Source organism: Ornithorhynchus anatinus, chromosome 4 (genome assembly GCF_004115215.2).
Source record: "Ornithorhynchus anatinus isolate Pmale09 chromosome 4, mOrnAna1.pri.v4, whole genome shotgun sequence".
In the NCBI taxonomy this organism is placed as follows: Eukaryota; Metazoa; Chordata; class Mammalia; order Monotremata; family Ornithorhynchidae; genus Ornithorhynchus; species Ornithorhynchus anatinus.
In genome coordinates, this window is record NC_041731.1 from 75,234,862 (window position 1) to 75,261,923 (window position 27,062).

The window sequence follows — 27,062 nt, forward strand, 5'->3', positions numbered from 1 at the left end:
ACTATGTGCAGAGCACTATTCTAAGCGCTGGGGTAGACACAGGGGAATCAGGTTGTCCCACGTGGGGCTCACAGTCTTAATCCCCATTTTACAGATGAGGTAACAGGCTCAGAGAAGCAAAGTGACTTGCCCACAGTCACACAGCTGACAAGTGGCAGAGCTGGGATACGAACCCATGACCTCTGACTCCAAAGCCCATGCTCTTTCCACTGACCCACGCTGCTTCTCATGAATCCTGGCTTAGCCCAGATGACAGTCTCCCCTGGCGCTCTCTCAACAGAGGCTTTTACCTTCTCTCACTCCACATGACCCACTGGAAAGGGAGAGGGGAGAGGATTTGGTTTTCTTTTGGCTTCCTTCTTGCTTCCCAAAGCTACTTTCACACCATTCCACCTCCCCCTTCCCCTTCCTTTGAAGCCCATATCATCCATTTATACCACCAACTTAACTTACAAGTCACAAATCACCTGCTATCTCTTAGCCCATGCTACAACTCTGACCCATTTTGATCCCTTTCTTCATCCTTTCATTGATCTTTGGGGATGTCAGTTTCCATGGAATGTTCCAGATGACACTTCCAGTGCCCACTACATCTCACTCCACAACTCCAGTGACCTCCTGCTCCACTCCACCTCACCCATTTGACTTGGACACATAATTGATATCAATCATCTCTAGTCACTGTACAATCTCTACCCTTACCAACTCAAATTCCTTTGACTACAACCCCTTCATCTTCCACCCATCCCATCCCCACACATCTGTCCCATTCTCCGAGATGCCTCCAATCCTTTGACCCCCTTTAACTTTAAAGTCCATCCCCCATATACACACTACCTTTTCTTGATATTTCCATCCTTACAACCTCCATCAGTGAACTTGAGTCTCTCCACTCTTCTGTCCCTCCACTGATATCATACCACTAACCAAAGCCCTGGATCACCTCTGGTGAAAATCCAGGCATCAGGCTGAATTTATCCAGATGGCATTCATCCTCATCTACTTTAAACTCCACCCTTTCATTCCCCCTAGCAACAATACTTCTCCATCCTTATTGACTCCCATTTCAACTGCTTGTGCCAGCTATTCGATATTTAACTCTTCACAAATCCCCACTTCTCTCACCACCCCATCTTTTTCCCCTCAATAACCTGGCTACCTACTTTGATAAAATTGAAACCATCAGGTGTTATATCCCTAAAATTCTTCCCTACTCCTTTCCACTCCCTCCTCCTGCCCTTTCTTTCACTCTTCCAATAATATCTCAAAGAGATCCTCCTCTCAAAGATCTACCCCCTCCACCTGGATCTCTGAATACATTCCTTCTCAACACTTGCCCCCTCCCTGACCACTAATTTCAACAATTGGCTTTCCAATGACTTCACCATTGCTGTCAAACACACTAATGTACCCTTACACTAAAACCCCCCACCTTAATAATTCCAGTTTTCACCCCATCTACATCCTATCATTCTTCAAACTCCCCAAGTGAGTAACCTACTGCCTCCATTTCCTCTCTGATCTCCTTCCCTCCATGAAGCCTGCCTTCTCCAAGGTCACCAATGACCTTTCTTCTTGCCAAATCCAATACCTTCTACTCCATGATAATCCTTCTCAACCTCTCAGCTGTCTTGAACTGTGGACCACCTTCCCCCTCCCCCTTTTCTTGCAATCACTATCTAACCTTGGCTTCACTGACACTGTCCTCTCCTGATTCTCCTCCGATGGCTCCTTCTCATTCTTTATACCTCTCCTCTCTCTCTCAAAATTTATTTCTGGGTTCCCTTCTACTCCCCATCAACACCCACTCCCTTGGTGAACTCATTCACTCCCCAAGCTTCAGCTACCATCTCTACTGGTTAAATTCCCAAATCTCTCTCTCAAGCCCTGATCCCTCTCCTTTTCTCTAGTACCTCATTAATTGGATGTCTTTCCAGGTAGACATCCTGTTCAAAACAGAACTCCCAATCTTCCCTCCCAATCCCTGTCCTCCTCTTGTCTATTCCTTCACTATAGAGAAAAAATTATCCTCCCTGTCTCACCAGCCCATAACCTTGGCATTATCCTGAACTTCTCTCTCATTCAAACTGCATATTCACTCTGTCACCAAATCCTGCTGGCTCTATTTTTACAACATTGCTAAAATCCTCCTTTCACTTTCCATCCAAATTGCTCTTATATACTGATCCAACCATTTTTCATAGACTCCTCAACGGGGTTTGCAGTTTGCCTAAGAACTATTTGGTTTATGAAGAAGTTGTTGTACCATCCTATCAATTCTACCAATCCTGCAGAGATAGGGTTGAACTATGATCCAATGTGGCACTGCCTCCCTCTCCCAATCACATGACAATCTGATGCCAGTCTGGTGTTCATCCCCAAGTCACAGCCCTGCACATATCTCCACCTCCCTTAGCCAGTCATGTGACCCAATCTGACATGATGCACAGTTCCACTGGTTACTGATGATGCTACAGTCATCAGGTTGAGTGGTTGGAGCGAGATGTGTATATAGGCAGGGGGAAGAAAGGGTTCTTTTCCTTCCACTCAAAGCAAAAAACCAACTCAAACCAAAGCAGCTCTGTACCAGCTCTTTGAGAAAGTACGTGCTGCCCTAGGTCATACTAGACCTCAGCTTGCAAAAGATGCTCTAAAGTAGCTCCCTGGTAGGACTTATGCAGATCAAACGAATGCTAGATCTCACACAGAATGAACCCTGAGGAGCTAGTACAGAGTCACTTTAGTTTGCACTATTTTCCTATTTTGAGGGGATGGAGAAGGACCTCCCCTTCAAAACCCAACCACCAGACAAGTGTGCACATCTCCCTTCACCCACACAATCTGATGGTGATGGCAGAAATATCAGCACCCCTTCACAAGTTCCTGCTCCTTCTCTCTGTACCACCAGTGCTCGCAGATGATGAGTGGGGTGATGACCTTCTTGGGCAACATGAACTCTCCCAAGGAGCAGGTGAGCCCCAGCTATAGTTGCCTGGGGTCCCCACCTGCCACGGGTGTCAACTTCAGGTACATCCACACTGGCGTGGTTTCAGAAGTAAGCATCCATGGTTGGCCTAGGCTTCATCTTGAGCTTCCTGGAAAATCCTGCCTCCCTCTTGCCTGGTGTGGTTCCCTGCTCTTAAAGGGAAGTGACTTTGTAATGCAAAGTTAACAGTGACATGTTCAGGAGGCTTTAAAAACATGAGTTTGTGGAATCATCTTCAAGGATTTCACCTGATTATCATCTAGTAGAACTAAAATCTACCACTTGGTCATGAAACCTTATTATATCCTGCCTAGACTACTTAGTGCAGCAGCCTCCTGTCTCGCCCCACTCTACTCCATATTTCACCTTACTGCCTGGATCATTTTTCTTTTTAGAAACTAAAAAAAAAAAGTTTAGTCCATCTTTCCCTATTCCTCAAAAACCTCCAGTGGATGACCATCTGCAACAAAAAGAAACTCCTTATCATTGACTTTAAAGCACTCAACTTGCTCACTCTTACCTTTTTATAGTATTTGTTAAGCACTTACTATAAGTCAAACACCATCCTAAGTGCTGGGGCAGGTTCAACTTAATTAGGTTGGACACAGTCCCGGAACCACAAAGGGCTCATAGTTTGAGTAGGAGGAAGAACAGGTATTTAATTCCCACTGGAGGAAACCTAGGCACAGAGAAGTTCAGTGACTTGCCCAAAGTCACACAGCAGACAAATGGCAGAGCTGGAATTAGAACTCAGGTCCTTTGATTCCCAGGCCTGGACTTCTTCCATTAAGCCATATTACTTCTGATTTTCTACTACAACCCAGTCCACACACTTGGCTCCTCTAATGTTAACTTTCTCACTGTGCCTCAATCTCACCTATCTCAAAACAGCATGGCTCAGTGGAAAGAGCACGGGCTTTGGAGTCAGGGCTCATGAGTTCGAATCCCAGCTCTGCCACTTGTCGGCTGTGTGACTGTGGGCAAGTCACTTAACTTCTCTGTGCCTCAGTTCCCTCATCTGTAAAATGGGGATTAAGACTGTGAGCCCCACGTGGGACAACCTGATTCCCCTATGTCTACCCCAGCGCTTAGAACAGTGCTCGGCACATAGTAAGCACTTAACAAATACCAACATTATTATTATTATTAAAACCAACCCCTTGTCACATCCTCCTTCTGGCCTGAAACTCCAACCTCCTTAATGTATTACAGACCAATCACTCTTCCCTATTTTTAAAGCCTCATTAAAAAATAAAAAATAAAATAAAAAAACCCACACATCCCATTTCCACTCCTATGCACAATTTGTGAAACTGCTTTTTCATAAAGAGAAGAGTCCTCAGACCTCAGGTGATAGTCCAGTAATAAAATATATGAAGCCGCCAATTTTCTCAACTTGGTATTTGTCCTCTGCCTGGAAAAATGGCACTTTGTAATGAAAATAGTTGATGTTTTTCCTCCAACATGTTCAGTTGCACAGACCTTTTACCTCTATGCCAAATTTTCTACACTGGTGAAGTTAAACTTGTGTTTGTGAAAATGGTGAATTAGAATGTTGTCAAATCAGAGAATGTCAAGAAAAGCAGTGTGGCCTCATGAAAAGAGAATGAGCTTGGGAGTCAGAGGATCTGGGTTCTAATCTTGCTTCTGCCACATCTCTGTGCCTCAGTTACCTTATCTGTAAAATGGGGGTTAAAGCTGTGATCCCATGAACAGTGTCCAACTTGATGATCTTATCTACCCCAGCACTTAGGACAGTGCCTGGCACTTAGTAAGTGCTTCACAAATACTATTTAAAAAAAAAGCACTTACATACCATACAAAGGGGGATAGCAAAAGGAGGGAAAACAGATTGAGACTGTGGACAACATGGCTAAGCAGTCACTAAATAGGAACATGATAACTGCCTGCAAATCTCCAAAGGGTGTGAACACACAAGAGGGACGAGTATTAGGTGTCCCAATAAAGAAAGCACTAGGCATATTGGGATGAAGTTTAGGTTGGAACTATCTTTGGCAAACATATCACAATATCAAGACTCTTGTGCAACTTATGGAAGAGTCTATGTGAATGGTTCTCCAAGAATAATAATAATAATGTTGGTATTTGTTAAGCGTTTACTATGTGCAGAGCACTGTTCTAAGCACTGGGGTAGATACAGGGTAATCAGGTTGTCCCACGTGAGACTCATGATTAATCCCCATTTTACAGATGAGGGAACTGAGGCACAGAGAAATTAAGTGACTTGTCCACAGTCACACAGCTGACAAGTGGCAGAGCCAGGATTTGAACCCATGACCTCTGACTCCCAAGCTAGGGCTCTTTCCACTGAGCCACACTGCTTCTGTGAAGCCTTCTCCCCCCTTGGGCAGAGAGAGGGCTTTGCTCAACACTTCCCCCCAGAACTCCTAGCTTTTGGAGCCTCGGTTCACATGTTAGGTAGTCCAGCAGTGGCAATTTAGAGAAGTTGTTCCAGACAAAGCAATTTAAATCTTCACTGCCACAGTCAGGAGGTGGGGGATGGGCTCTTTGGATGATTTTGGCTGCTCTCACAGTGGTTGTGCTTTTAAATCTACCTAAACAAGTGCATTAGTTGCCTGATTTGTTAGAAAGGAAAACTGAGGTTGCAGGATTGCCCTGTACCCCACTGGTCTAGGTCTTTTCACTTGGGATTGTTATACCAAAAGAAGCCTGTTTATTGTTAATAATATATTGTTATACTCTCCCAAGTGCTTAGTGCAGTGCTCTGCATGTAATAACCAAATACAATTCAATGAATGAAGCCTGGAAGGCAGCCTGGCCAAGGAGAAAGAGGTCAGGCCTAGGAGTCAGAGGCCTTGCATTTTAATTCTGGCTCTGCTACTTGCCGATTGTGATTCATTCATTCCATCGTATTTAATGAGCAATTACTGTGTGCAGAGCACTGTACTAAGTGCTTGGAAAGTACAATTCAGCAATAGAGACAATCCCTATCCAATAACAGGCTCACACTTCATTGAGTATGTGTGTGCAAAGCATTGTGCTAAGTGCCTGGGAGTACAACAGTAAAGATACACTCCCTGCTCACAGTGAGTGTGATATTGGAATAGACACTCAATCTCTTTGTGTTTCAGTTTCCTTATCTGTAAAATGATGAGTCAGTGCCTGTTTTCTCTCCAACAGACTGGGAGCCCAATGAGGGACAGGTACAGTATGCAGCGTGACTCTGGAAAAAGCACGGGTTTAGGAGTCAGGTGTCATGGGTTCTAATCCCGGCTCCACCACCTGTCAGCTGTGTGACTTTGGGCAAGTCACTTAACTTCTCCTTGCCTCAGTTACCTCATCTGTAAAATGAGGATTAAGACTGTGAGCCTCACGTGGGACAACCTGATTACCCTGTATCTACCCCAGCACTTAGAACAGTGCTTGGCACATAGTAAGCGCTTAACAAATACCAACGTTATTATGATCTATCTACTCTCAATACTTAGTACAGTGCTTGGCACATAGTAAGTGCTTAGTAACAACAGTGATGACATTTGTTGCTTTTTCTGGTATATCTGAAGCTAGACCAAACAAGCACTGAAAAAAACATTATAATCCTGGAGGAAACCTTTAGATATTAAGTGGGTATCATCTATTTCTAACTTGTGGATATTTAATTCCACATTAACAGTAATTATGGTGCTATGTATTATTGGCATAAACACACTCTTAGGTTAGAAGATAGCACACAGACTGCCCATTTGCTAGGCCACCCTTAGCATATTTTGGAAACTGATTCTTAAAGACCCTCCTTCACTATCACCAGGAGAACCAGAGGATTCCTGAAAGCAAAAATAAATTTTAGAAGCAAAAAATATTCCATTGTGAAAAACTGAGATCGCTTAAGATCTAAGAGTCCCTAAAAGTCTTTTTTAGAGGGACATGACCAAAGGAATTTGGCCTGGTATAAGAAGAATAAGACATTTTACCTGACCCTAACTCCACCTCCAACCCCAGTGACCAGAACAAGAATACATTAGAAAGAGTGAAATCCTGAACCTCTTCTTAAAGCGGAATCAGGAGTGGGTTTTTAATCATTTCAATCATTTTTAGTAAAAACCATGATCCCATCCAGGACCTCTAGTTTTCACATCAATTTACTACTGGCAGTTTCCGACTCTTGGGGCCCTCAACCTTACATGGCTATCAGACCCAATGGGTCAATGGACTGGGAGTTAATTTGATGCAATAGTTTATCTTTTGTCACCTCCCATTCTTCCACCATGCAAATCAATTCAAAGTTTTCCCTTACCTTTTTAAAGTAATAAAAATAACCCTGTATTTTTGAAAATGCTTTCTTTCTCTCAGTTTTTCAACAGTGTATCATCATTTTTCCTGAACTTTTCTAAACACATGCTCTTTCCTTGAAGCCATATGTGTGCATATGCAGATTGAAATCCTTCTTCAGGAAGGCATCATTTAAATTGGCAGGGAATAAAGAATTTACAGTGGCTATAATTACTTCTAGCCTGAAGACCTTGGCATGTCTTCTCCTGGAAAAACCTATCCCGATGAATGCCAGCCACACCTATATATTAGATGGTTTCAAGAAACAAACTCATTTCTTTCCAGTGGAGCGTATGATAGCCAGTCAAAATCAACCAGAAGACAATGGTGGACCTTTGGATGTTGTTAGAAGGGAGTCATAATGAGTAACCAACACTCTTGGATTTTGAAAGGAGTGTAATGCAATGCATAATGTAATCAATGTACACAGAAAAATAGATATAAACTTGTGTGTGCCATCAGTATCCAAATTCTCATAGAGTATGTACAAATTAATATCAACTGAAAGTCTCTAAAAATAACTCAGATTTTTCTAGGCCTAGTTAAACCGTGTCTGCAGTATCTTTTCTTCTTAGTTCGCAGGAGAATATCTTTGTTTTGGAATACTGGTTTGTTTCCCCAAATGCCCTTGCATTGCTTCCCATTTTTGCCCTTATGAAAACCCTGGGACATAGAAAGGCAGGAGTTATTATCCCCAATTTGCAGATGAGGAAATTGAGGTACAGGGAAGTTAAGTGACTTGTCCAACATCGTGGTGCAGATGGGAGAAGTTCAGACTTTAATCTGTATCCTCCATCTGCCAGGCTGATGGCCTTCCACTATACCCTCTTGCCTCATCTGATATCCAAATGACCTTCAGTTCCTGCAAATACTCTTACACAAGGAAAAAAAAAAAGAGGTGCCAATTCTTCTATTCAATGCTATGAAGCACAGAGACTCCATCTCTTTCTTTTCCCCCCCAGATACATTCTTAATATATCTGCAGATCAAAATTTCCCCATGACAATGTTATGGTTTTCTAAGCCTAGTTATTGTCACTATGTTATTTATTTTTGTCTATTTCAGGAAGGTTCATGATATTTGAAGCAAACCTCACATCATCCCACTGAGTAACGACGATTGTCCCCCCCCCGCCCCCCCTCCCCCGCCATCATTGCATTTCTCTGTCTTTCAAATGAAGTTGTCTATTTGCCAAGTGAGTAATATTTTATATTTAGATACAAAAATAAATCATGCATAATTGATATATTCCTTCACAAATTCATGTACTAGAAGGTGAATTACTTTGGATTTTATTGTAGGAAATGTTTCCCAAAAGCAGAACTTCAGAAAGTGGACACTCCCTATACATATCCTTTATACCCAGTTTCCCCCTCACCTGTAACTAAATTTATTGTCTGCCTCCCCCATTAGGCTGCAAATTCCTTGAAGGCAGGGATCATACTTATCAGCTCTACTGTACTGTACTCTCCCAAATGCATCGTAAGCACTCAATTAGTAATGAGTCCCACTTCCCATCTAGGAGAAATCTAATGCCAAATCCTGTAATTTTTTTCCCTCCACAATACTCTAGGAAACTGTACCCTCCCCTTTAACCTCAAACAACAGTGGCCATCATTTTGGTCCAGGGACTGGTATATCACTGTGTCCCTCTTCCCCTCCGCACTTGTGTATATTTGTATATATTATTTTTTCTATTTTAACGATGTGCACATATATGATTCTATTTATTTTGATGGCATTGATACCTGTCTACTTGTTTGTTTTACTGTCTGCCTCCCCCTTTTAGACTGCAAACCTGTTGTTGGGCAGGGATTGTCTATCTGTTGCCAAATTGTACTTTCCAAGTGCTTAGTACAGTGCTCTGCACAAAGTGCTCAATAAATACCACTGAATGAGTGAATTGAATGAATGAAAGAGGTTCATGGCAGTTGAGGGATGGCAAATAGGTTGAGCTTAGAGAAGTGAAGTGTGAGAGTGAGAATAAACGAGGAAGAGATAGACAATGTTTTAATCAGATAATGAAGAGTTTCTCCTTGCTGTGGAGCTGGTTGGGGGCAAAACCTGAGGCACTTGAGGACATGTGCCCAGAATGCTTTCTTAGAATAACGATCCAGGCAACAGAGTCAAGTATGGATTGGAAAGAGGAGAGGCTGCAGAGAGGGAAGTCAGTGAAGAGGCTGATGCAATAGTCTCAGTCAATTGTATTTATTAAGCATTTACTGTGTACAGAGCACTTCATTAAGCACTTGGGACAGTATGGTATAACAATAAACAGGCACATTCTCTGCCCATAATGAGCTTACAGTCTAGAAGGGATGATGTCAGATAACAGAGCCCGGACTTGGGAGTCTGAGGTCATGGTTCGAAACCCAGCTCTGCCATTTGTCAGCTATGTGACTGTGGACAAGTCACAACTTCTCTGTGCCTCAGTTACCTCATCTGGAAAATGGGGATTAAGACTGTGAGCCTCATGAGAGACAACCTGATTACCCTGTATCTACCTGAGCACTTAGAACAGTGCTCTGCATATAGTAAGTGCTTAACAAATACCAACATTATTATTTAGTAAGTACTTACTGTGTGCAGAGCACTGTACTAAGCACTTGGGGGAGTAAGTTACAATAGAGTTGTTTGACACGATCCCTGCCCATAAAAAGCTTACAGTCGAGAAGGTATGGCAAGTGCTAAAACTATCCCAGCTCTACCACTTGTCTGCTATGTGATCTTGGGTAAGTTATTTCACCTCTCTGTGTCTTTTGCCTCATCTGTAAAATGGAGTTTGAGACTGAGTCCCAAGTGGGACAAGGAACTGCATCCAACCCAATTTGCTTGTATCCATCCCTGCCCTTAGATCAGTACCTAGAACATAGTAAGTGCTTAATAAATACCATAATTATTATTATTACTTTGGTAGCAGTTTGGGTGGAGAGAAAAAGAGTGAATTCTTGAGATATTGAACATTGTTCTGCACACATTTCCCCACACCTCAGAAACCTGAATTGATTGCTCTTTCTTATGCATCAAGCTGAAGCTCCAAAACACAGGATTTTAAGGCACAGAGCTCTCCTCACTACCTATCCACTGGTCTCCCACTAGACCCCAGCTCACGCTCTCCATCCCTCTCAAGTCAGCCACCTCACTATACCTAGTTCTTGCCAAACCAACTGCCGACCTCTTGCTCATGCCCTGTCCTTTGCCTATTATTCCCTCTCCATTCCAAGCTCACAGAGCAGCATCGAAAAATTCTCTCCATCTTTAAAGCCTCTCTAAAAATCACATCTTCTCCAGGAGGCCTTCCCTGATGAACATACAATCACTCCAGATAACATTCCCCATAAGTGCCAGTAGTATATTTCTGTGCATAGTATACCCTATTACTAAAGACACAATTTTTTTTATATCCTCTTCTTCCTCCTAGCTACATTACCTGAATGTTTCTTTCCCTACTAGATTGCAAACTTCTTGAGGGCAAGTACTATGCCTACTAATGTTATTGTACACAGAGCAAGTATCCAAGACACCAGAGGTGCTCAGGTATTACTGAGCAATTGAGAGCAGGCAGTTAGAAATCTACATCACACAAACTGGAATTCCCTAGATCAGAGATTCTGGGGGCTGCATGGAACGTCTGAGAAACATGGGTTGGGCCTTGTCCACGTACCTAAGGAAAAGCCTTTCCTTCTCCTCAGCTATGCTCTCCTCTGTCCTGGCCCTTTAATGAGCCCCTTAGGTCAGATACTACGTCTGAATCAAGTCCACGAGGTATTTTTCAGTGGCTCAGTGGAAAGAGCCCGGGCTTTGGAGTCAGAGGTCATGGGTTCGAATCCCAGCTCTGCCACTTGTCAGCTGTGTGACTGTGGGCAAGTCACTTAGCTTCTCTGTGCCTCAGTTACCTCATCTGTAAAATGGGGATTAAGAGTGTGAGCCCCACATGGGACAACCTGATTCCCCTGTGTCTACCCCAGCGCTTAGAACAGTGCTTGGCACATAGTAAGCGCTTAACAAATACCAACAAATACCAACATTATTTTTTTTTAATGGTATTTGTTAAGCACTTACTATGCACCTGGCACTGTACATTCCCCCCCTCCCAGAAACCTGAAACCATTAGCCATTCCTCTGATGCATTAAGCTGGGGTAGATACAAGCTAATCAGTTTGGACAACGTCCATGTCCCAAATCGGGCTCAGTGTCTTAATCCCCACTTTACAGATGAAGAAACTGAAGCACAGAGAAGTTAAGCAACTTACCCAAGGTTACACAGCAGCCAAGAGGAGAAGCCAGGATTAAAGCTTAGCTCTTCTGATTCCCACACCCTTCCTCAATCCACTAGACCATGCTGCTTCCTCCTTGTCAGAGCTTGGTACCATTCTTTGCTTATAATAATTGTCATTGATGTACGAACTGAACAATCTTCAAATTAATGTCCCATCCAAATACAGAAGTTGTTTGAGAATAAAAGTGATCAACAACAGGAAAAACATCATGGGTTCCTTGGAACCTATTGGTGTTTTTCTATCTACAGATTCTTTTGACTTAGTCTCATATCACTGTTGCAATGTGTTAGTTGATAACTAGAGTTGCCATTGACATCTTTCTCTGGAAGTTAGTTCAAATGGAAGCACAGTTCTACGCCTGAAATCATCTCTATCACATGGCTTCTTCAGGATTCTCCTGGCAACAGTGATCAAACTCATTCAATTTGTCACTACCTGTAAGAAAGCATGGGCAGGCAACATCATGTCTTTGGCACAAAGTTCAGAAAGAGCATAGCCAATTAAAATGTTTTAAAACTTCCTGAAAGATTTTGAAGGGTTTGTTTTAAGAATTTCACATAAGCTCTTGTGTTCCGCATGCATTTTGATTCCAGAGAGATGGAAGTGAAAGAGATACCCTTAAGGAAAAAAAAAATCTTTCTCTAAAGACACTAGTTAGCTTTCAGCATTGAACATTTAACATGTGGCAGTAGCATTTCATGGAAAGCAGTGTTGCCTAGTGGATAAATCAGAGGCCTGTGAATCAGAAGAATCTGGGTCTACTCCCAGCTCTGCCATTCATCCAATGCGGGACTTTGGGCAAGTCGCTTCCATGGCTTAGTTGAAAGAGCATGGGCTTGGGAGTCAGAGGTCATGGGTTCTAACCCTGGGTCCACCACGTGTCTGCTGTGTGACTTTGGTCTAGTCACTTAACTTCCCTGTGCCTCAGTTACCCCATCTGTAAAATGGGGATTAAGACTGTGAGCCGCATGTGGGACAACCTGATTACCTTATATGTCCCTCAGTGTCTAAAACAGTGTTTGGCACATAGTAAGTGCTTAACAAATGCCATTATTATTATTACTTCTCAGTTCTCTCATCTGTAAAATCAGGATTAAGAGAGAGCCCCATGTGGGATACGGACTGTGTCCAACCTGATACGTTTCTACTTACCCAAGCACATAGTACAGTGCCTGGCACATAATAAGCACTTAAATTCCATTAAAAAAATGTTTGGCCTATTCACAGGAAAGTCCTTCAGTGGAAAGCTTCATATAAAGCCTGTGGTTTCAATGGTGAAGAAATAAAAGACTCATGCCCTTGACACCATTCTCATGGTCAAGATTAGAATTGAGAGATCTTTACCAAAGAGAACTGTTACAATATTTTACTGACTGAATATATGTATAAATTTTCAAACAGTAATAGAAAGATCTGATGGTATAGCCTTTAAGGTAGTTTAAATCTACTTTCACTTCAAGACCTCAATATATTTTAATATTTGAACACAAAGATATTTATATCATAGCTAAACCCACATCATTTTTCCAAAATGTAATGTTCATTTTTATCTCTACTTGCTATGTATACTATTTCTTGTACACTTTCAGTGCCCCAAAATTAAAAATCTATTCAGCCTAGAGGATATCATTCAAGATTCTGTAGAGTTATGCTCCATGTAGGCCTATAGATAGATTCCCAGTCTAGGTAGTATGGCATGTGGAAGAGCTTCAGCCCTGGAAGTTTCCCGTCCTGGGTTCTACTGTTGGCTCTGCCTCTTGTACTTGTAATTCACTTAACCCCTCCATACCTCAGTTTTCCCAACTGTGAAATGGAGATTATAACACCCATCATTAGGGGTATTGTGAGAAGTAAATTGTCATATAAGGTGGTCTAGTGCTTAGAACAGTGTTTGGCACATAGTAAGTGCTTAAATACCACTATTATTGCTATTATTATTATTAAAAACAGTGGATAAAAATCAGTTTGGTGAAGCAAATATAGCACAGGACTCCTAGACCTAGGTCTTCATTCCAGCTTTGCTGTTATCTGTTGTGTCACTTGGAGGCACAAAAGTTAAATGACTTTCCCAGTTTTATCTTCTTTAAAATGGGGTTTATTCATTCATTTGGATTTGAGCACTTAATTGTGTGTAGAGCACTTTACTAAGCAACTGAGAGAGTGCAATATAATAAGCAGACATTCCCTGCCTATAACAAGTTTACAGTCTAGAGCTTTAAGACCGTGAAGCCTTGTGTAGGAATTGGACTTAGTCTAACCTGACTAGCTTATATCTGCCCCAGTATTTAGTACAGTGTCTGGAATACACTAAGTGTTTAAATACCATCACATACACCCATATAAACATGTGAGCTATATCCAGAAGGTTTTACTACATTGAGAAGTGTAAAGTGCAAATTGTTAAAATTATTGGAACGATTTTTCTCTGGGAAGGGGAGCTTTGAGAATAACTTTTCCAGCCTGATCGGAAGCAATCAGTAGTAGTTGCAAGGAAGACTGTACTAAGTACTTGGGAGCATACAATGTAATGGAGTTGGTAGACATATTCCCTGCCCACAGTGAGCGTTCAGTCTAGACAGTCATTAATATAAATGTTATAGATAAGTACATAAGTCCTGTGGGGTCGAGGGAGGGATGAATAACCAGGAAGAGCCAGGGGTGAGTTTTGCTCCCTCAAACTGCACCTTGGAAGAAAGAAGCAACTAGTTGGCAGTTACAGATACATTCACTGCCCACAAAGAGTTCATATGTAAGCATCTACCAATTCTTGTGTTGTACTCTTTCAAACTTAGTACAGTGCTCTGCCCACAGTAAATATTTAATACCATTAATTGATTGAAAAATAACTCGGTTGGTGTGAGATAATAGATGGGGATTTTCATAATTTTGTTGACAAAGTGTTAGATTACTTTAGCATTTGCCCACAGCTATCATCATCAATGCTCATAATGTTCTTGTATACAGACCACTTTAGTCTGTGCTTGTGAGTATCCAGCATCAATTAGGAGGCATGGTCCCTGATCTCTGGGAGCTTATAATCTATAAGACATCTGTAGAGAAACTGCCCAAAATTGAGTGTCTATGACACAGGTGACTCCATCTGGAAATCCCACCACTTGAAGGAGTTTGAACTGATCAGAGTTCCTAAATTCCAGCAGATGGTAACCTGGGTCAACCTGGATCCAGAACTTGAATCTTAAATGTAGGATCTGTAATCTGCAGCTGGGAATTCCATGGCAAATGGGCTTTGAAATTTATCCCATCTGTCAATTGGGTCCTGGTGTTACAGTTGACCCTGGGTTGGGGTGGGACAGGTTTGAAAGCTGTTTCACTGGAGTGGCGATTGTTCTGATCAGTTTATCAGAAAAGCTGTATGGCCTAGTGGAAAAAGCATGGGAATGGGAGTCAGAGGACATGGGTTTTAATCTCACCTCTGCCATGTATCTGCTGTGTGACCTTGAACAAGTCACTTCACTTATGTGCCTCAGTTACCTCTTCTGTCAAATGGGAATTCAATCTTAATCAGACTGTGAGCCTTATGAGGGACAGGGACTACATTCAATCTGATGAACTTGTATATACCCCAGTGCTTAGCACATGGTAAGCACCTAACAACTACAATAATTATTATTAGTCTTCTGCTCTACCTGGACAATTCTCTCCCATTCAAAAGCCTCATCTGCCAGTGGATGAGGAAGCTAGAATCAGATCTAATTTTCTGTTTACTGAAATGATAAATTGGACTGATGGTTGGGCTGCTGCTGATTACATCATCAATGAGTTAATTTATTCACTTATAATTGATGAGAGCTTACTATGTGCAGAGCACTGTACTAAGTGCTGGGGAAAATGAAGTACAATGCAACAATAAACATTGTGATATTCCCTGCCCATGATGAGTTTACAGTTTGACAGTTCACTGCTCAAACTTTGGACAATTCATTAGAATGCCTTCCCCTGGCCAAACAATCTATACTGGCCACATCTTGACTGATTTGTAGAATGCACTAATCTTGGAGCTAGAGTAGAAAATGCTCCAAAAGTTACATCTACTGTACTAAGGGCAGATGGACTCTTGGTGAGCTCAGGAAATTCTCAACAGTGCCATCATTATGAAGGAGAGTTCCCAACCATAATGTTTGCAGTTTCAAAGCCAAGTCAATTATCTTAAAACAGTCTCCATAAAAGTTGAAGGTCTCTATGAAAGACAATAAGGTGCCAATCAGAGTTGGCCTCTTTCCACCTGAAGTTCCAGCAGAAACAATCAGGAACTCAATCTGAGAAGGGGTGAGAACCAAGTATTATACTGGGATACAGCTTCAGAAAGAAGCTGGGGCTAGGAAGCAGGAATGGGGGCTTCTAGAGAGCTCAGAGGAGGCAATGAGAGAAAAATTGCCAAAGACTGTGTGTGTAGGTCATGTTGTTTTGAACTCACCAGTCATTATCTGTTCCAAGAGCTAAGCTCCTGACTGAAGGCTCTAGTAATAATAATAATAATGATAATTTGTGGAATTTTTAAGTACTCACTATGTGCCAAGCACTATACTCCTACAATATAAGCAGGTCTGATAATCCCTGCTCCACAAGGGACTCGGTTTAAATAGGAGTGAGAGTAGGTATTTAATCCCCATTTTGCAAATGAGGAAACAGAAGAACAGAGAAGTTAAGTAACTTGCTCAAGGTCACACAGCAGGAAAGTGGAAGAGCCAAGATTAGAAACCAGGCCCTCAGACTCCCAGGCCCATGCTCCTTCCAATAGGTCATGCAGCTTTAATTGACCAATATATGACTTCTTGATGCAGGGGAACCTTTGACAGATTCTCTACTCCAGGTTTCACCTATTCTTCCTGGTTGATTTAATTTGGTTACTATGGAGAAGGCTGTAAGCAGAAAATGGACTCCCCTAAGCCATCAGGAACATCTTTATTGAGGCAGAGTTCATATTTGCTACAGTTGCTCAGCCATTTAATTTATCCTATGAACTCCTGTAGCAGAATGGCTATCTGTCCCATATCTTACCAACACTTCCCATCATGGAGTGGGCCACCCCTTGTCTTTCTAACTCCGTCTTTTCAAGGCACTAACTATACCTAGAAGTAGTTCCTGAGGACTAAGTAAGAGTGGCTCAGCTGTCCTTTCGTCCAGACAATTTAAACAATTGAGATGCCTAACATACGTTGTGACATAACTGTACTTAAAGACCGTAAGCATAGATTGTGACATTACACTTCATTCATTCTAGGCTTAAATACTACTTACTGCCAGATTTTAAAGTGTCTCAATGGTCCAGCACACAGGGGAACCATGATCTTTATTATTTTATTTTTGAAGGACTTGGAGAATTATTCATATTTCAAGTTGTTACTAAGATGTCCAAATTATGGTCCTTTTCACGAGCTCCAACCAAGAGTAGGTGCCATTTTTATTTATCAGGAGATGGGATTTTGAAAGTGGTGGGGCACGAAGTTGGGGACAGGAGGGGAAAGATGAGGAAGACAGGGATCATGTCTAAACTCCATTATGCCTTCCCAAGCCCTTAATATAGTGCTCCTCCCAGAGCAAAATCATCATAATAATAATGATGATAGCATTTGTTAAGGCACTTACTATGTGCCACACATTGTTCTAAGCACTGGGGAGGACACAAGGTAATCAGGTTATCCCACATGGGGCTCACAGTCAATCTACATTTTACAGATGAGGTATCTGAGGCACGGAGAAGTTAAGTGACTTGTCCAGAGTCACACAGCCAAGTGGCAGAACTGTGATTAGAACCCATTACCCCGACTCCCAAGCCTATGCTCTTTCCATTGAACCATGCTGCTTCTCTCACTAAACACTATAGATTGATTGTCTTCAGAGGGCCAGTAGGCTAGCAAGCCACTGACTGGGGATCTTTTCAGCTGTGGTGGGAAATTCAGTCTTCAGATCTAGGATGAGAGAGTCTGGAACTCCCACTCCAAGAGCTACTGGGTGATTGGTCCCATGAATTTAGTAGACACTTCTTGCATGAAGGATTGTTGAGGCGAAGTGACATCAAAGGATTGTGAAAATTAGAAAAGCTCTGGTATAATCATTACCCCTCACCCTCCTTGGAGAAAAAAAAAAAAAGCATAACAAAAAAATCAGAGCACATCCTGAGACTCCAGTAAGAAGCACAACTCCCAATTAATTTTAACAAATTAGGCTGACAAAAAGAGAGTATCTACATCAAGTATATAGAATGGCTGTATGGAATGAGTTAGAAGTCTGGAAGAGGGACTTGATTGTTTTAGAGATGTTTCCCCTTGAAGGAAAGTGTAAATTAGCCTTGTAGCATCCCAGGGTGATAGTTAGGAAGTGACAGATCTTTTTGTAGAGTGTTCCCCCTTGAGGAACAGGGGATTTTAGATGACAAAAGTAGAGAGAATTCCAAGGATTAGAGGGGCCTGCCTTCCAGAAAGCCAGGAGGTGTTAAAGGAACCACATATCTGATTTATCAGCTCATGGCTCAATTAGCTACCTTTATTCACAACCCCCCAGTACTTAGGTACCTACCTGTAATTTATTTATATTAAATGTTTATCTCCCACTCTAGAATGTCAGCTTGTTGTGGACTGGGAATGTGTCTACCAACTCTGTTATGTTGTACCCTCCCAAGCTCTGAGTACAATTCTCTGCACACAATAAGTGCTTAATATGTTTGACTGACATGTGCAAAGCTACTGTAACTCATTTTCTGTGCTCACAGAAAGTTTGTTTCCTTGTGGGATACATTTTTTCTTTGGGCAGAAAGCCTTGTATAACAAGGATGGAGATGGAGGCAGAAAGGAGTGAACTATTGAAAGAATGGAAGATAAGGGACTAATTTCACTGTTTTCCTAGCTATGTTATTATTTATTATTATTACGGCATTTAAACACTCACTATGCATAAAGCACCGGTCTAAGTATAGGGTTAAATACAGGTTAATCAGTTTAGATGAAGTCCCTGTCCCACATAGGGCTCATAAAAGGACAATGGAGGTATGTGTACATGTAGGCACATACAAGATTCAATTTGAGAAACTGATGCTCTATCTTCTTTCCTATAGGTCTCATTTTGGATCCATATGAGAATAAAACCGAGAATTCTGACACATTGAATTTATTCACAGCTATTTCTGAAGTTCTCATTTACTGGAGGCTTGATTGTCCAAATCATCTTTAAGCAGTTAACTTGTTAAGTTTCTAGAAGTTGATGAAGTTATATAGACCAAAAATCAAAGAACCCAAAGAAGCAAGGCATACCATTTTTTACCTCTTCCTTGATCTTACGCTCTTTTCATTGTAAGCCTCTTGGACACACAACTCAAATTAATGAGTCTCATTTTCAGCATGGTATGCCTGACTCCCATCTTCTGTAATTTATAGGCTTACTGCTTATGTTAACTCACTGTTTACTCTTCTAAGAACTTTGCCTTCACTCTAGTCTAAAACAGTGTTTAGACAGTCATTTCGGCATTTTGTACATACTGTGTCCTTAGTAAACAGTAAGGATGATATGAGCAACACATTTTTGGCACATTCATAAAACACCTTCTCCACTCCTCCATTACAATCCTGAAATGACACACTTGTTTAAAAAAAAAAGGTCTTTTTTTCAGTAGAAACTCTTTCTAGTTAAGTGATACACTTTAGATTTTCTAGAGACTTCCTTTGCTGTCACCCATCCCAAGATAGAAAATGTAGCTTCTCCACACTACAAGAAGTTTGATGACTTGCCCCAGGGTGAATACAGCATCAAGAGTTATACACGAGCAAGCTAGTTAGAAGTTCAACACACTGCTGTTTCTCTAGAGAGCTATTTGATTACCTTTCCCTAAAATGCTTTCCACAACAATCAGTTCTGGGCATGTTTCTAAGAGCTTCTTTACTAGATACCAGAAAATCACACCTAACCATTATTCTCAAGAATACTCTTGACTATCACATACAATAGAAGACAGATTTACAGAAAACACATGTGTGGTCATGTTAGTTTCTTTAGAAAAGTACTCTCAAGAAGAGAAGGTGTTCATAGAAATGTCCTTGACTTCAGCAATAGTAGCAGCAATGCCCCCCCACCCTCTGCTCTTCCCCCTTCCCCTCAGCACTGTGTTCATTGTATATACAATTTATTACTCTATTTTGATGAGGTGTACATATCCTTGATTCTATTTATCTTGACGTTGCCTTGTTTTTGTTTTGTTCTGTTTTGCTTTGCTGTCTGTCTCCCCCATTTAGACTGTGAGCCCATCATTGGGCAGGGATCATCTCTATCTGTTGACAAATTGTACATTTCCAGCACTTAGTACATTGCTCTGCACATAGCAAGCAAATACTATTGAATGAATGCATTTAGTGAGAGCCCACTACATGAAATATATTGCATTTAGCAACCTGGAAGTATAAAACAAAGCAAGTGACACTTCATGTCCAAAATAATTCAAAATTAGGGCTCCATACCTTCTTTTCTCATACTCAAGAATGAAGATGATCTTGTCTCCTCCTCCCAGCCAAAAGGAGAGAAGCTTATCCTAGTTAGCCTCATTTCTTCCCCCAACTAGGAAGGGAGGAGGTAATCAGAAGGGCTCTTATATCTTTAGCTCCTTAAGCCCAAATGAGTCCCAGCTGGTCATTTTCTCAACAAAGATTGCAGCCCCCACCTCCTTTACTTAAAGAGGTAGGCCTGTTTAAAGGGCAGCATTTGATGAATAAAAATGAGTGTCTTTGAGAAGCCAGATATAGGAGTACTACATGGCAAGGTTTACCTAGGATCCAATAGCTAGACCGTCACTAATTAGAATCAGAATACAGGAGAAAGAATTTCTTTTATCTGTGAAAGTTAGTATCCCTTTCAGGGACTTGAAAACTGGACTATTTGTATCACCCATTCATCAGAAGGCACGTGAATTCCAACAGTTCCCTCTTGTCATTCCGAAGGGTAAAAACTAGTTCTACTAGCAAAGCAAATCATGTTCAAGTCTTGCTAATACTAGGATATATTTCGTTATCTCCCCTCTGATTCTATCCTGAACACCCTTAATGGTAGACAGTCCCACGGTGGTCTCTTGGTGGTTCAAAAATGCCAGGGCACATGTTCCATTTCCTATTACCTTCACATTTAGACAGTTTGAAAGAGAACTAATTCTGGCCTAGGCAAAAAGCACAGGCCTGGAATTTAGAGGACATTGGATTTAATCCCAGCTCTGCCATTTGCCTACTGAATGACCTTGGGCAAGTCACTTAACTTCTCTGTGCCTCAGTTCCTCATATGTAAAATGGAGACTCAATACCTGTTCTCCCTCTTACCTAAGTATGAACTCTATGAGGGATGGGACTGTGCCTGACTTGATTAACTTATATCTGACAGAGTGCTTACATATAATAATAATAATGATAATAATAATAATCATTTTTGGCTACAACACACAGGAATGAAATCCCAGAATTAATAGTGTCACTTTGAAGTGAAGATTAAAGCAGGGGAACTAAATGTGTCAATCAGTAGCTCTTTAGCAATGAATGAAGCAGAAAACTACTTTCAAAGAAACTGCTATCTTTGTTGTTTGAATTCTCTCTTTCAGAGATCCACTGGACACCATACTCCATCCGACAATATAGAGTTAGCTAGAAAAAGATGGATGTTGTATGAATCCTGCTCTCACCTCAAAGACCATAAGTATAGATCAATTTCTCATTAGCAGCACTGAGAGGTGGGAGTGGAGGACGAGGAGAGAGCAAAAAGGATAAGGGAGAAGTGAGGGGGGAAAAGTGGATAAAACTGGGGAAAGGAAGAAGGATTGAGAAAGGAAATGTGGGAAAAAGAGGGACAGGATAGGGAAGAAGGAGGAAGTTAGGATAATAATGATAAAATGATAATGCACTTTCTTTGTGCCAAGCACTGTACAGGTCCTACATGAGGCTCACAGTTTAAATAGAAGGGAGAACAGATATTGACTGAATCCCCATTCTTCAGACTAGGGTACTCAGGAAAAGAAAAATAAAGTGACTGCTGGAGGTCACATAGCAGGAAAGAGGCAGAGTAGGTGTTAGAACCCAGGTCCTCTGATTCCCAGGTTCATGCTCTTTCCACTAGGCTGGGCTGCACACCAAAGGGAATATATTCCATATTTCTGGAATATTAGTCCATCTGGTTTTGGGGGAGGTAAGAGAAGAGAAACTAATGGTAGTTAAACCCCATATTTAGATACTTCAGAACTTTGCATTCTTTAAATGGGGCTTGGGGGAGATACACTTCTGAAAAGGGAAATGCGGAGAATGCAAAAAGCACTGTCGCTTTTAAGAGGACTTCAAAACAACTTTGATAATTCATGAAATTCCATGAAATCAAACATGAAAGCACATTAGTTAGGAAAATATTGTGTCTTGGGTGGTTGTGTGGGGCAGTGTGGAAACTGAGAGAACAACAAAGATTTTCCCCTTTTCTCTTTTTACCAGATAGTGGGACAGGAAGGAAAAAATGAAAGAAATCTGCCAGTAGCAGCACCCAAAGCAATAACTTTTATGTTTCCCTTCATGTCATCCAGCAGCTGGATTAAATTATCTCTTTAAACTCAAAGGTGAAAAGAAAATCCTTTTGCAGGAACAAAAGAAAATGACTTTAGAAAAAGAATAGAGGGTACATATTTTAATGGCTTTAGTTGGGGGCAGGAGATTGTAATGCACATTATTTAAAATTCATATAGAGTCATCCTCTGAAGCAATTTGAAAATTTAACTAGAGCTTGAGGAAAAATTTGTATCTTCCTCAGTATAGCTTAAGAGTTCTTCCACCCTAACTATTGTGGTGAACCAAGGAGAAAGCTGCAATATTAAACATTAAAAAATGAAAAGTAATAACATAATTTTGGTATTTGTTAAGCACTTACTGTATGCCAAACACTGAGCTAAGCTCTGGGATAAACACAAGATAATCAGATGGAGATTAGTCCCTTTCCCAGATGGGCCTCCTAATCTAAGGGGAAGGTAGAACAGATATTTGAATCCCCATTTTACATCTGTGGGAAGACAAAGAAGTTAAGCAACTTGCTCAAAGTCATAGCAGCAGGCAAATGCCAGAGCTGGAATTAGAACCCATGTCCCCTGGCTCGTAGTCTCTTGTTCTTTCCATTAGGCCACACTGCTTACTATCTACCCACTTTTATATGTGCTCCTTGAGAATACAGTACTGATGGATATGGTCAGAGTGTATAGCTGGTCAATTTAGAGACTCACAGGAAACCGGAAGCAGAAATCTAAGTTCTTGACTCCATGAGTGTACATATGCATTCTAATACTCATTAGGGCTGTTTGCTTAATTATGTAGCCTTTAATTCTGAGGACTTTATAATGCTATTCTCATTTCTCAACCAACAATAATGATTTTTTAATAGTATTATCAAAGGGAAACTTTGACATCAGCTTCAAAGGGCTCCTCCGCCTAACTTCTTACCTATACTCTCTCTTTCTCTGCTAAGACCAGGATTGCACATTTTGTTCCTCCCAAGTAAACTTCTTAATTCAACCTATACATATATATGGGGTACTTGCTAAGTGCTTACTATGTGCCAAGACTTATAATAAGCACTGGGGCAGATACAATATAATCGGGTCGTGCACAATCCCTGTCCCACATGGGGCTCACAGTCTAAATCAGATTTTATCCCCATTTTCAAGATGAAGAAATTGAGGTGAGGAGGAGTAACTTGCCCAAGTTCACATAGGAGCAAGTGGTGGAGCCAGGATGAGAACCCACGTCCTCTGACTCCTAGGCCTGAGCTCTTTCCAGTAAGCCCAGCTTCTTGCTTACTTTCTTGCTTGGAACACCTCCATCTCCGAATCACTGCCCATGACTCCTGATGGATGAAGCTCCCACCTGCCCCCAAATACATCTGATCAGATCCTTGTCCTTCTACAAAAACCTCCAAAAATTTATCTCCCCAGTGAAAACTTTCTTTTTGGCTACATCATGCCATTCATTTCCTCAGAGCTCACGTATAAATCTGTTCATTTTTTACTTAATTGATTTTTAAAAATCAAATCTGTTTCTCATCTTTACATTTTTCTTATTATATGTTTGTCCATAAATGTCCACTTATCACACCCATTAGAACATAGGCTTTTATCACCCCCATTAGGACACAGGCTCCCGAGAACAGTTAGCCTATCTTTGATTGGACGGCCCCAGCTCCTGGTATAGTGCTTGGCACAGAGTAGGTATTCAGTACAGTGCTCTACACACAGTATGCATTCAGTAAACACTGTTCCTGATGATGTTGATCACGAAAGAGATAATGATAACCGTTAGGGCAGGGTTGTGTCTACTAATTTTGTTGTTTTGTATTCTCCCAAGAACCTAGTACAGTGTTTTGTAGTAATTGATTGATTGATAGCATGCAAGAAACTTCTGGGATAGAATTTAGATCTCTCCTAGTGAAATTTCTAACTTTATCTTGTAGCTTATTCTGCTATTATTCAACATCCCCTCTCAAGACATAAAAGTAGAGAATCAATCAATTGCTAAATCAATTGTATTTATTGAGCTTAGTCTGTGAGGAGCACTGTGTTATGCTTTGGGAGAGCACTGGGTTAAGCAATGGAGTTAGCAGATATGATCCCTACCCTTAAGCAGGGAGGACATACACTAAAATGAATTACAATTAAGGGGAACATGTGAAGTTTAGTGCTACAAATATAATGCTCTCTAGAAATGGGGTAATGAGAATGAGAATCAGCAAGGACTAGTGGAAAGAGCACTGGCCTGGGAATCAGAGGACCTGGGTTTTAATCCTGTCTCTGCTACTTGTTAGCTGTGTGACCTTGGTCAAGTCACTTAACTCTTTTGTGTCTCAGTTTTCCCATCTGTAAAATAGGGATTGAATCCTAAACTGTGAGGCCCATGTGAACAGGGACTGCCTAATAATAGTAATAATAATCATACTAATCATGATAATGATTTTGGTATTTGTTAAGCACTTACTATGTGCCAAGGACTGGGGTAGATACAGTGTAATCAGGTCCCACATGGGGCTCACAGTCCAAGGAGGAGGGAGAACAGGTTTTGAATCCCCATTCTGCAGATGAGGGAACTGAGTCACAGAGATTTGGACTGGTCCAAGATCTGACCTGCTTATCTTGTGTCCCACCTGATAATCTTGTATATACCCTTGCAGCTAGTTCAGTGCTCAGCACATAGAGAGAGCTTAAAAAATGCTACCATGATGATTATTGTTTAGTATTACCCAAGTGCTTTTAAACTTGTAGGAGCAAATATCAGCTGCTGGGACCAACAGTGTTGCCTACTGGAAAAAGTACATGCCTGGGAGTCAGAGGGCATGAGTTCTAATACTGCCACCACTTGTCTGCTGTGTGACCTTTTACAAGTCACTTAATTTCTCTGTGCCTCAGTTCCCTCATCTGTAAAATGGGAGTTAAGATTGTGAGCCCCATGTGGAACAGAGACTGGGCCAAACTAATTACCTTGTATCTACCCAGTGCTTAGTATACAGTGCCTGATATGTAGTAAGTGCTTTAAAAATACCACAATTATTATTATTATATCAGGGATGGGATGCAAATGATAAGAACCTTTGGTATGAGAATTCTGTGCCAATGCTTAAGCCTCCAGATTAAAATGTCTGGTTTTATTTTGCAACTGCTTCTCAATACAATTAATCCTTAAGTGAAATAAAGCAAGTAAATTAATCCTAACAATACAGAACTGGAATTATTCATGGGCTGAGGCAAACAGCTTGCCCATTGCCCTCAACTGTGGAGAGCTGATGAATGATCATTGTGCACACAGGAACCCTCATTCCCCTTCTCAATTTGTTCAGTTAATGAAAACAATTTCATTAATAACACCAGTACAATCACTTTCTTCCAGAGTTGCATTATTACTGCCCTTGGTTGCTGGCTTTGACCCCTGGCTTGCTTAAGACTTAGAGAGGCATGGACACCTTGTAGAGAAATTGACATAGGTTAGGGACTTGTTGAACAGAGATACCCCCAATCTTGCCATTTGTTCTGATCTTCTCCAATTAGCCCATTCTGCATTGGAAAAGCAGGAACTATTGATTTTTAGTCAGATTCAGGTTTTGCCATAGAAACAGAGAGGAGACGGTCAGTCTCATTGATTGATTTCAAATGAGCCTGTTATCAGTAGTGCTAAACCCATAACCATGAAAGTGGATATAAAGAAATGTCATTATCACTTTGCTCCTCCAAACATTCTTTAGTAGCGCTGACAGAGACAGGGTCCTGGTTGAAGTTAACTAATGTTTTGACCCAGTAATGTATTTTCTATGTATGTGAAAAACACCATCTTATATTTACAAGCTCCACCAGCCTAGACCAGACACTAAAAGCTAAAGTGATTTAACACTGGAAAAGAACAAGGAAGAAATAGAGATTAACTAATCATCAAAGCTTCTCTTACTTCTCCCTATCTGGGTTAATTAAAAAGATCAGGACTCTTAGTCCAAAATAAAAATAATGGTATTTGTTAAGTGCTGACTATGTACCAAGCACTGTTCTAAGCGCTGGAGGGGATAAAAGATAATCAGGTTGTTCCACATGGGGCTCACAGTTTTAATCCCCATTCTACAGATGAGGTAACTAAGGCACAGAGAAGTTATGTGACTTGCCCAAAGTGGAGGAGCAGGATTGGGACCTATGACCTCTGACTCTTAAGCCCATGCTCTTTCCACTGAGCCACACTGCTTTTTGGAAGAGCTGGGTTAGAAAGTGGTATGGTAGAAGCACTTGACTACAATCCCTCGTGTTCCAAATCTAAGGGCAACTACTGGGATGGCTCTGACTGATCTTAATTTTCATGGTAGAGTAGGGAAGAAAGAGGGTCCCTAGAGCAATTGAAACCCCAAGTCACATAACTCCTTTACAATTAATAGTAATCATGTGAGGTACTCCCCAAAGAGAACAGAAAACCTGAAGTCTTTGAAGTGAGGGATCAAATAATCAATCAATGATATTTATTGAGTGCTTATCTTATGCAGAAACCTATTTTAAGGGGTTGAGAAAGAACGATACAGTAGAATTGGTAGATATGATCACTGCTCTGAGAGAGCTTACAAACTAGTTCGTGTACTCTAAACCTACTCCATATAGCCCATCCTCCAACTGTTAGAACTAGAACCAGCTGAGGAGTGTTCATCGTTGAGCACACCAGTAGTTTAATCTAAATTTGGCACATCCAGGAAACTACAGTTGGATTCAGGCAATTGATAGAAAGTCAATTATAGAGCAGCTGACAAAAGATGCCTCTATGGATATTTAGGAATCTTGGGTGGTAGGATAGCCTACTGGAAAGAGCATAGGCCTGGGAAATAGGAGAAATAATCATAATAATAATAGTAATAATTGTCATACTGGTTAAGTGTTTCCTATGTGCCAAACACTGAACTGGACACTGAGAGAGCTACAAGATGATTAGGCTGGATACAGCGTGGCTTAGTGGAAAGAGCAA

At 41.1% G+C, this 27,062-nt stretch overlaps 1 long non-coding RNA gene across 2 annotated transcripts in view; it reads right to left on the minus strand.

Annotated features, from left to right (window-relative positions):
• LOC114811307 overlaps nt 1-20,127 on the minus strand; it is a 57,271-nt gene extending 37,144 nt beyond the window's left edge. For both annotated transcript variants that reach the window (XR_003758984.1, XR_003758985.2), the window contains exon 1: nt 20,043-20,127. This is a non-coding gene — a long non-coding RNA (uncharacterized LOC114811307). The remainder of the gene's footprint in view (nt 1-20,042) is intronic.
• Nucleotides 20,128-27,062: the final 6,935 nt, after the last annotated feature.